The following is an 8,422-nucleotide window of genomic DNA, read 5'->3' as shown; positions in this document are numbered from 1 at the left end:
CAGGCCCACTTGTAAGGGTCAAAGGACAACTTTTGGGGAGTTTGAGATAATCTGGGCTACATGAGACTCTGCCTTAAAAAATAAAAATAAAAAAAATAAGTAGAGAAGGAGGCGTTAAAAGTTTTGAAATTGTTCACTCTTTTTCTACAAGATTTAGCTATTTTTATTATATATATATTAGTGTCTTGCCTGCATATATTAAGTGTATGCATATTGTACAATGCCCACAGAGGCCAGAAGAGGACATCAGATCCCCTGGAACTGGAATTATGCATAGACAATTGTTAGGGAACTGAACCTGGATCCTCTGCAAGAGCAGCCAGTGCTCTTAACTGCTGAACTATCTCTCCAACCCCTTCATTATTTATTTATGTGTATGTGTGCACATGCATGTGGGTGCCCATGGAAGCCAAAAGAGGGTATCAGATTCTTTGGAGTTAGAATGACAGGCAGGCAGTTGTGAGTTGCCCAATGTGGGTGCTGGGAACCAAACTCCAGACATCTGTTTCCCTTTTTTGAGGTCTGGTCTCCCTGTACTCCCTGTAGCCCCAGCTGGCCTGGAACTCACTATGTAAACCAGGCTGGCCTTTAACTCACAGAGATCCACCTGCCTCTGTCTCCTGAGTGCTGGGATTAAAGGCATGAGCCACCATGCTAGGTTTCTGTCTCTTTCATTTCTTAAAAAATTTGATTTTTTTTTTTTTTGGTCTTTTAGAGACAGGGTCTCCCTGTAGCTTCAGCTGGTCTGGAACTCACTATGTAGATCAGGCTGGTCTTGAATTCACAGAAATCCTCCTGTTTCTGCCTCCCAAGTGGTGGTATTAAAAGCATGTGCCACCCCCTAACACACACCCAGCAAAAGATTTAAATTTTTTTTAGTTATGTGAGTGAGTGTGCATGTAGAAAGGGTACCCACAGAGGTCAGGAGAGGGCATTGGATACCCTGAAGCTGGAGTTACAGGTAATTCTGAGCCACCCGATGTGGGTGCTAGAACCGAACTCTAGTCCTCTTCATGAGCAGCTAGTGCTCTTAACCCCTGAGCCATCTTTCCAGGCCTCTTTTGGTTTTGTTGTTGTTTTATTTAAAGATTTATTTTTATTTTATTTATGTGCACATTTCTGTGTGACTATATGCCACATGTGTGTGGATGCCTGAGGAGGCCAGAAGGTCTGATTCCCTGGAACTGGAGTTACAGGTGGTATGAAGATGTCCTGTGTCGGTGTTGGGAACCTAATTTAGGTCCTCTGGAAGAGCAGCAAACACTCTTAACCACTGAGTCATCTTTCCAACCCTTTTTTTTTTTTTTGCTTGTTTTTTAAATATTTTATTTATTATTTTTATTTTATGTATATGAGTGTATTGCCTGTATGTATGCTTCAGAAGTCAGAAGAGGGCATCAGATTCCCCTAGAACTGGAGTTAAGGACCGTTTGTAGCCGACATGTGAGTGCTGGGAATTGAACTCAGGTCCTCTGTAAGAGCAGTCAGTGCTCTTAACCGCTGAAGAGAAGGAGGAGGGGGAGGGGGAGAAGGAGGGGGAGAGGGAGGAGGAGGAGAGGGAGGAGGAGGAGGAACAGGAGGAGCAGGAGGAGCAGGAGGAGGAGGAATTGTCACCAGTAACACTCATGTATTCAAAGACGTTTATAAGAATTTCCATGAGGTGGCAGAAGATCTTCATGTACATACGGAAAATGATCTTGCTTGAAATTTCAATTATTTTTCTGGCAACCACAGATCATTTTTATGCACTTCAACTTTGTCTGACTTGAAATCTGGTTTTAAAATATTGAAACTGAGTCAGACATGATGTCACATGCCTGTAATTCAATCACTTGGAAAGTGGATGCAGGAGGATCTGGAGTTTAAGGCAAGCCAGGGCTACTTGAGATCCTGTTTCCAAAATAAACATATATGGGCCAGCAGGATGGCTTGGTGGTTAAAGGATCTTGCTGTCAAGCTTGATGACCTGAGTTCAATTCCTGGTGGGAGGAGAGAACCAACTTCAGCAAACTGTCCTTCAATTGACACACATGCCCACCCCCCAAAAAATAAATAATGTTTTAAAAAGGAGATCAATTGAGAATTGAGAAAGATATTGGACATGACTTCTAGCTCTTGCATACATGCACACACACAAACACATATACACACATCCAACATACCATGCACACAAATTTTTTCCTTTGTTTAAAAATTTTATTTTATTTTTTTATGTTCATGAATGTTTTGCTTACGTGTATATAAATGCACCATGTATGTGAAATGCTTGTGGAGGCCAGAAGAGAGTATTGGATCCTCTGGAACCGAAGTTACAGACGGTTGTTAGCTGCCATTGGTTGCTAGAAACCAAGCCTAAGTCCTCTGCAAGAGCAGCCAGTGCTCTTAACTTCTGAGCCATCTCTCCAGTCCCTCAATTTTTTCTTTTTTTTCAAAACAATTTATTTAGGGGTTAGAAAGATGACTCAGTGGTTAAAATCACTGGTTGCTCCTACAGAGGATCTGGGTTCAGTTCCCAACACCCACATAGTGGCTAACAACCATCTGTGACTTCTCTTTCAGGTGCTCCAACACTCTTTCCTGACCACCACAAGCACTGCATGAATATGATGCACTTACATGCAGGCAAACACCCATACACATAAAATAAAAAATAAATACAATATTCAAAACACACAAAAACTAGCTGGGTACAGTGGCACACCTTTAATTACAGCACTCAGGAGGTAGAGGCGGGCAGATTTCTGGGCGTTCTAGGCCAGCCTGGTCTACATAGTGAGTTCCAGGTCAGTCAGGGCTACATAGTAAAATCCTGTCTCAAAGTCCCCCCAAAACGTACAGTTTTCTTCTTCTACTATGTGGGACCCAGGCAGTGATCTCAGGTTGTCAGGCTTATCAGCAAAAAAAAAAAAAAAAAAAAAAAATTTTTAAAGCAGAACATCAAAATAATTTCATTTATTCATTTATTTTGTCTTTGCATCTGCGTGTGTACATGGGTATGGATACACAAGTGCCCCGTGTGTGGAGATCAGAGGACAACCCTTGAGAGTGGGTTTTCTCCTTCCACCATGTGGATCCTGGGGCTGGATCTCAGGTGGTCAGGCTTGGCAGCAAGCACCTCCCCGCCCCATCCCTCTCACCAACCCTTGTTCCTATTTTCTCCAGATAAATACTCATCTCAGTTTACAAAGGGAAGAAATTGGCGAATCAACAAATGACCAACCTCACCAGATTGTGGCGGAGAAGAAAGGTTTCAGCCTGACAGCCAAGGGCTGGGCAGATTAGCCAGGCTCAGCCCAGGCCCCTCTTCCTACCAGCTGAGCTGTCACCTGAACTCTCTAAGCTGTTTTTGTTTGGGGTATGTAGGGGTTGTTTTTTCTCTGGTTTTGTTTTGAAACAAAGTCTCATATAATCTAGGATGACCTTGAACTTCTAACACTTCTGCTTCCACCTCCTGAGAGCTGGGATTACAGGTGTGTGCTACCATGACTGCCAGCTCTGTTTTTTTTTTTTTTTAATTTGATTTTTTATTACTGTGTATGTGAGTGTGTGGTTGAGCACCTGCCATGGCACCAGTGTAGAGATCAGGACAATTTTTGTGAGAATCCCCTCCTTCCATTATGTGGGTCCTGGGGATCGAATTCACATCCACCTGCTTTCTTGGTCAGCCCTTCCACTCACTAAGCCGTTTTGCCAACCTTGTATTATTATTGTTTTGTTTTTGTTTTTTTTTTTGAGACAGAGTTTTCCACTGTACCCCAGGCTGGCCTCAGACTTCAGCAAACCTGCCTCAGCTTCCTGCATGTTGGGATTACGGCTGTGAGTCTCCACTCTGTACTTCATTCGGATTCTATGGCAGGGGCTGGAGAGATGGCTCTGCAGTTAAGAGCACTCACTGCTCCTGTGGAAGACCAGGGTTCAGATCCCAGCGTCCACATGGCAGCTCACAACTGTCTTCTGCTTGCACTGCAGGCACATGGTACACTTAGATACATTCAGGCAAAACACTCCTACACATAGAATAAATAAAAATATTTTTTTTTAAATAATAAAACAATGGGGCTGGAGAGATGACTCACCGGTTAAGAGCACTGGCTGCTCTTTCAGAGGACCTGGGTTGGATTCCCAACACCCACCTGGAAGCTAACAACTGTTTGTAACTCCAGTTCCAGGAGAATCTCATGCCCTCTCTGACCCCCTTGAACATTGCACGATATGGGTGCACTTACATGCATGCAGGCAATACACTCATACACATAAAATAAAAATAATAAATAAAAAAAGAATAAAACAAGTTCTATGGCAGCATTTTGATTTTATACATTTTAATACAAATTTCATGTAATTTTTATGGATGTATTTGTATGTGTGTATAGATGGGGGGGTGCACATGCCTCACACATGTGTGGAGGTCAGAGGACAACCTGTGAGACTCAGTTCTCTATTCTCACTAAGTGGGTACTGGGGCTTGAACCCAGGTCTTCAGGTTTGGCAGCAAGTGCCTTTAGACCTGCTAGGCCATCTCATGGTCCTTATAGCAGCCTTTTAACTCCTCTTTGTAGAATGATTCAACTTTGAAAGTGGTTTGCCTGTGACCTATAATTTGCCAGATCTTTAATTTAATATAATTAAGGACACTCCCAAAATTCATGCCTCTACAGAGAAGGCACAGAGACAACTCGTCAAGGGTGTGACCGTCCCCTTCCTTTCCCTTTTTGATGTCTCCTCCCTGAAATAGCACCTAAAATAGTGGTTACATTCAGAGTTCAGTGGTTTTTCCATTTTATTTTTTAATTTCTTGATTTTTTTCTTATTTTTTAAAAATATTTTATTTATTCTTTTTATTTTATGTGTATGAGTGTATTGCTGCATGTATGTGAGTGCTGTAGGTGTACCATGTGCATACAATGCCATAGAGGTCAGAAGAGTGCTTTGGATTCCCCTGGAACTGGAGTTAAGGATGGTTTGTAGGGGCCATGTGGGTACTGGGAATTGAACCTGGATCCTCTACAAGAGCAGTCAGTGCTCTTAACTGCTGAGCCATCTCTCCAGCCCCCTTATCTTACTTTTTTAATGTTTGCAAGCATTTAAACATAAATATTTGAGGGTTTTTTTTTTTTTTGAGACAGAGACTCCCTGTAGCCCCAGCTAGTCTTGAACTCACTATGTAGACCAGTCTGGCCTTGAATTCAGAGATCCGCCTGCCTCTGCCCCTCTAGTGCTGTGACTAAAGGTATGTGCCACCATACTTTTTCTTTTATGGAGGCCTAATACATTTTAAACACATGACCTATCACTGTGCTGCATTCTCAACCCATCTTAACCTCGCCATTTTTAAAAAAATCTTTAGTGCCAGGCATGGTGGCACATGTTTTAAGTCCCAGCTCTCCCGAAGCAGAGGCAGACGGATCTCGGTGAGTTTAAGGCCAGCCCGATCTCCATAGCGAATCCAGGTCAGCTGTGGCTACAGGGAGACCTTGTCTCAAAAAGACTTTAAAAAAAATCTTTGATGTGATCTGGGTATGGTGGCACATATCTTTAATCCCAGAATGGAGCGGGGGGAGCAGAGGGCAGAGACAGACGAATCCCTGTGAGAGCAAAACCAGCCTGGTCTATATAGCAAGTTCCAGGCCAACTGGGGGTACCAGGAGACCCTGTCACCAAAAACCAAAAACCTAACAACAATGAAAACCTCTTTCATGTATAATGTGTGTGATGCATGTTTGTGTGAGTGCAGGTGTGCACATGACTCTACATGCCTCCCAGGTTGTTCTACAGCCTGGGGCCTGGTTCCCCACCTTCTGCTTTGAGACAGGATTTCTTATTCTCTACTATGTATGACTGGCTAGCTGGCCTGAAAGTTTCCGGGATTCTCTTCTTTCCATCTCCTTCTCTACTCCCCCAAAGGATCTCCAGGATTACATTCAGAGGACACTTGGCTTGTATGTGGGTGCTGGGGCTGGAAGTTGTCATCACACTTGCACAAGTGCTTTACTTGCTGTGCCATCTCCCAGTCCCAGCCTCCCCATTTCTAAGTACAGTTCTTTTTCAAAAATTTATGTGTATTACTGTTTTGCCTGCATTTATATAAATGCACCTGTGTCATGCAGTAGTCATGGAGATCAGAGAAGGCATTGGATCCCCTGGAACTGGAGTTATTGACAGTTGTTAGCCACCATGTAGGTGCTGGGAACCAAATCTGGGTCCTCTGCAAGAGCAGCCAGTGCTCTTAACCGCTGAGCCATTTCTCCAACCCCAATAAGTAGAGTAATGTTAAGTATGTGGGCTGGGGCTCTAACTCAGTACTAGACTGCTTGTTTAGCATACTTGAGAGCCTGGGTTCCCTCCTAGCACCAAAAAAAAAAAAAAAAAAAAGTAAACGGAAAGATTAGTGGGTGTGCAGTGCTAAACATATTCACAGTATTATGCAAGAGATCTTTAGAACTCTTTTCATCTTGCAAAACCAAAACTCGGTCTCCATTGAACCTCCCCTGCCCCTCATCGTCAAGGGCTCGTGGCACCCTCCCTTCTCTTTCTTGGTTGGGTGGAGCTACAAGTGCTCCCTATTTGTCTTTTTATGCAAGCAAAAATTTTTTTAACCCTAAGTGTGCTGAATCAAATTCACAGTCAAAGCTGGCATGGTGGTACACACTGTTATCCCAGTATTTGGGGGCTAAGGCATGAGGGTATTTGAATTCCACACCAGTCCTGGCCACATAGTAAGAACTTGTCTCAAAAATAAATAGCTAGAAAGCTATGAGATGGCATATGCCATTAATCCCAGCACTTGGGAGGCAGAGGCAGGAGGATCTCTGTGAGTTCAAGGCCAGCCTGGTCTACGTAGTGAGTTTTAGGTCAGCTGGGGCTACAGGGAGACCCTGTCTCAAAAAGACAAAAAAAGGGGGGGCGGCAGGAGAGATGGCTCAGCAGTTAAGAACACTGGTTGTTCTTGCAGAAGACCCGGGTTCAAATCCCAGAACCCACATAACAGCTAACAACTGTCCGTAACTCCAGTCCCAGGGGATCTGACAGCCTCTTCTGTCCTCTGCTGGCATTCATTGCATGATGCGGGTGCACTTACCTACATGCAGGCAATACACACGTACACATAAAATAAACGTAATAAATAAACCAGGCGTGGTGGTGCACGCCTTTAGTCCCAGCACTCAGGAGGCAGAGGCAGGTGGATCTTTGTGAGTTCAAGGCCAGCCTGGTCTACATAGCAAGTTCCAGGTCAGCTGGGTCTACAAGGGAGACCCTGTTTCAGAAAAGACCAATAACAATAATAATAATAATAATAATAATAATAATAATAGCCAGTCATGGTGGTGCATGCCTTTAATTCCAGCACTGGGGAAGCAGAGGCAGGTGGATCTCTGTAAGATCAAGGCCAGCTTGGTCTCCATAGCAAATCCAGGCCAGTTATGGTTACAGGGAGACCCTGTCTCAAAATAAAAAAGATCTTAGAATTTGGAATCTGTACCCCAGAAGAAATGGAATGAAAACTGTCAGATTAGGGTGAAAAAAAATTTTTTTAAATATTTATTTGTTGGGCTGGGCAGAGTGGTGCATACCTTTAATCCTAGAACTCAGGAGGCAGAGGCAGCCAGATCTTTGGGACTGAGGCCAGCCTGATATACATGTCGAGCTCCAGGCCAGCTATGACTACAGGGAAACCCTGTTTCAAAAAAGACCAAAGGGGGAAAAATTGTTGGTTTATTATTTATTTATTTTAATGTTTTATTTATTATTTTTATTTTATGTATATGTGTATATTGTCTCTGTGTGGGTAAGTGCACCTGTGTCGTGCAATGCCGGTGGAAAACAGAAGAAGCTGTTGGATCCCCTGGAACTGGAGTTACTGACAGTTGTTAGCTGCCATGTGGGTGCTGTGGATTCGAACCTGGGTCTTCTGCAAGAACAGCCAGTGTTCTTAACCGCTGAGCTATCTCTCCAGAACCTTTATTTATTTATTTATTTATTTATTTTATTTGTTTGTTTGTTTATTTACTTATGTGCACATTCCTGTGTCAGGGCGCATATGTAAAGGTCAGAGGACAACTTGCAGGAGTTGGTTCTTTCCCGGGGATAAAACTCAGATGCCAGGCTTGTTGGCAAGCACCTTTACCCACTGAGCCATGTCACTGCAGTCCCAATCTTTTCTATTTTTGTTGTTGTTGTTACTTTATTTTATGTGTATGAAAGTTTTACCTGCATGTATATAAATGCATCTGTGCATGCACTGCCCTTAGAGGCCAGATAAGGGTGCTGGATTCCCTGGAACTGGAGTTATGGGTGGTTTTGAGCCCCCATGTAGGTGCTGGGAACCAAACCTGGGTCCTCTGCAAGAGCAGCCAGTGCTCTTAACTGCTCAGCCATCTCTCCAGCCCTTTTTTCAGTCTTTTTTTTTTTTTTTTTAGTGTTT

This window comes from Nannospalax galili, unplaced genomic scaffold (assembly GCF_000622305.1).
Source record: "Nannospalax galili isolate Female #2095 unplaced genomic scaffold, S.galili_v1.0 scaffold444, whole genome shotgun sequence".
NCBI classification, from domain to species: domain Eukaryota; kingdom Metazoa; phylum Chordata; class Mammalia; order Rodentia; family Spalacidae; genus Nannospalax; species Nannospalax galili.
Note: the sequence above shows the minus strand (reverse complement) of the source record.